The following is a 3319-nucleotide window of genomic DNA, read 5'->3' on the forward strand; positions in this document are numbered from 1 at the left end:
AAATTCCACAGCTGACCTCATGGGATGGTTCACAGTCAAAACACAGCTGCATGAAAAATATTACATGACATGACCTTCCTGCTATGTGAAAAGTGGCATGTGAAGTACATATGCATGTCTTCCTCAGACATGGGTTCATTTGCAAGATACCTTGTGCAATTGAAAATACCCCAAAATGGGAGAAATCAGAACCCCATCTCCAAAGTATTTCAGCAGGGACCAACTCCATCTGTCTATCTATCTCCCAGTGAGTGTGTGCGCTCTTGTGTGTGTTTGTGTGTCTTTGTTTGTGTTTGTACCATGATAGCTGATACTTCATTGCCCCCATTGGAAAACTGACTCAGATAATGCCATCTGCCAAACTCCTAAATACCGAAGTTCTTGCTGATAGAATGAAACATTCCTTCCTGTTGGTTTGGATGTGTCCGTTAGGAAACACTGCTACATTTAGTATACTCAAATCATCAGAGTAGATCAGGTAACAAAAACATATATATTTTAAAATAATAATATATTAATGGAAACAAAAAATACAGGATAGAGTAACAACTGTGTTACTAACAAGGTCAAAGACAATGGCAAACTATAGATTCAAACTTTGAAGCAAATAGTAATCAATGTAAATATTCCTGGGCTGCCTCAGCCCCACCCAGGCACACAGCAGCAGATTTTTGCAAGCATCCTCAGGAGGGCTGGAGCCTTCTTTGCAGGACGAGAGGGAGGTTGAGGCTGGATCCATTCATCATTCTTTTGGGAGAGGCTCCTTTTCCTCAGCACGAAGTTGGATTTTTTGTGAGGATTCTTGGCATAAAATACGTTGGCCTGCGCTGGAATCCTCAGCTCTGGGGAGAGAGGGGTGTACAAAAAGAAGGTGGCACTCAGGAGGTGCTCCCTAGGACACCCCAACATCTGAGAGCCTGTGCCAGAAAAGGCCAGAGCCACACACCTGAGAGCTCTCCAATTCAGCACCAATACCAACAAGACAGCCTCCACAGTCCTCCCTGAGGAATAACTAGGCAGAGCACTTCAACACACCTAATGTCTGTCCTACCAAAGGCTTTGGAATCCAGAACATCTCAGGTCCTCTTGCATCTGCCAAAGCACACCACTAGATTTACATCTGAAATCTCCCACAAAAGGCTCCTGTGCTGAAGATTCAGTCCCCACATGAGCCATCTTCATAGGTGGGTTTGGAGGGAAGCATTGGATGGTGAGTGCTCTGATGTCAACATGAAATTCTCATTCAAGATGAATACACTACTGGGAGGTGGAGAGACTGGAAGAAAGGTTGAGCATGGTTGGAGGAAGACCTAAACAGGGTTGCGCCCTGGGCAACAGTACCTTGTTCCTGTTGGCTCCACTGAATCCTCATTCTCCAAGTAGAGGTCCTCCTCCTCCTCTCCATCTTTCTCTCTCTCCCTCTCTGCCACCCTCGTTCTCTCTCTCCCAGTCTATGCCTGTGTGGCAAGGGCTGAGGAGCTCTCCACTGCCATACACTAGAGCTTTATGGACAGCCTCAGTGCACAACCAAAGAGAAAGCTATGAAACCCAGAGAAAAGGCCTAGGATTCCTCCTCTGAGTTATTTTCCTCAAGTATGGCCACAGTGAGGACAGGCTGACCAGCACGGATACCACATTAGAGCCATGCTTCTGTGTTGGTGGAGCCTGCCTCCATGTGAACCAGGCTTCTGAGAATGGAGGCCACATTCCAAATGCTGCCCTACTGAGAACAATGGTTCCAAAGACCAGCAAAGGGACTGCTTCCCTCCAACATGGTGTATGGCCCAGTGGTGCCATGACCCCGAGTGGGGGAATACAACAAGCCGCTTCTCCTTCCTCTGAACACCTGTTTCCTGTCACCCTCCTCTAACCTATAGCCTGTTCTCCATTTCTTCTGGGTTGGATGTGGGGATCTCTGCCATGAATTTCTTAGGCTACCAAGGCCCCACACAGACTTTCTCTTCCATAGACTCTACTAACCTAACAGAAGGTTAAGATAGGAGACAAGTGATCCTAGAACTCATTGGGATGGTGGTCTTCAGCGTACATAGGCTGGGATAATGGATGCTGTGGTGTTTGGCTCACAAAAACCAACCAACAAACCAACGAAAAAGCACTGGCATTATTATCAGATGAGCTCTGTGGCTACGTGCTCAGGAAGCCCTCATCTGACTTTAGTTAGGGATCACAACCCGGCTATTGTGATCACTCCTTGGCAAGTGAACTCAGGTGCGGAAGACCATGGAATTTATGCAAAAACAAATGATTCAGGCTGTCTCCCAGGCTGTGTTTTCTTCCCAATTTCATCCTGTTACTGCTTGCTAGAATCCTGGCAATGCTCTGCCCAGGCAGTGGATTTCTGGTCACACAGAAGTCTTTCAATAGTACTGCTTCAGTCCACAAAATGCCAGTTCCATCGTTAGCCCATGCATTCCCACGTTTCTTTGAAACCACTCCTATCCCAGACCATGAAAGCATACTGCTCCTGGAAAGAGGCTTTCCTCCTCACTCCTCAATGATGTCAGCGTTGTATGCCTGTTCATGTCCTGGGCAGGTCACCTGGTGGGGAGCCGCAATATCCACTGGGGTACACTATTAGACCTCAAGAACTTCCACCAGCAGAAGTGCAGTTGTCTTTGTGCAAGAACCCAACACACCCTGTTGGAGTGTTCTTGGGGGTCAGAGACTACTCTTTGGTGCTAAGAGTTGACCTGAGTCCACATCCTGACCCTTGCTCTCTGCCATTTGATTGTCTCACTTACTCTGACGGTGAGAGATGATTTGGCCCAGCTCATAATCCTCCGGTTTCTCCTGAGTAAGCAAGTGTAGGTCGAGGGCGCTGCGGATGACGACAGGAGCCCTATCCTGGCAGGTCACCTGGAGCAGCATGGGAGACAGGCCTTCAGGAAATGGGCCTTGAAGTGACTACTCAAGGGCAGTGGGCAGGGGCATTCTGGAGGCACCTGCATTCTAAATACAAGGGCAACATCCATGACCCTACTACCTGAGGCTGACCTCCTGCTCATCGCGTGGGCTCTTCCCATAGGCTACTAGCCCAATCCTTGTACATAGGACTTCCTGGGCTTGCCATTGCTCTTTGTGGAGCTGCACTCCTCTCGAAGTGAAAGGACTCAACTACTTGCATACAGATGCAATCTCATCCCACAAGTTGGGAGGAATGGGACAATAGCCTCCAAGATCCCAGGTCTGCCCGAGGATGCAGGCGGCATTGGGAATGGCCTAGGCACAAAACCTAGAGGCTTTGGTCTGGATTGCCAGGGCCAAAAACAGACCCAGGAACATGACCACACACAGGAGT

At 48.4% G+C, this 3319-nt stretch overlaps 1 long non-coding RNA gene across 1 annotated transcript; it reads right to left on the bottom strand.

The window, feature by feature from the left end:
• Positions 1 to 474: 474 nt before the first annotated feature.
• Positions 475 to 3090, bottom strand: LOC144372369 (uncharacterized). The gene is made up of 2 exons (XR_013432389.1): positions 2763 to 3090; positions 475 to 842 (listed from the first exon to the last, which is right to left on the bottom strand). It is a non-coding gene; the product is annotated as an uncharacterized LOC144372369 (long non-coding RNA).
• Between the last annotated feature and the right edge of the window lie 229 nt (positions 3091 to 3319).

Source organism: Ictidomys tridecemlineatus (assembly GCF_052094955.1).
Source record: "Ictidomys tridecemlineatus isolate mIctTri1 chromosome 12 unlocalized genomic scaffold, mIctTri1.hap1 SUPER_12_unloc_7, whole genome shotgun sequence".
In the NCBI taxonomy this organism is placed as follows: Eukaryota; Metazoa; Chordata; class Mammalia; order Rodentia; family Sciuridae; genus Ictidomys; species Ictidomys tridecemlineatus.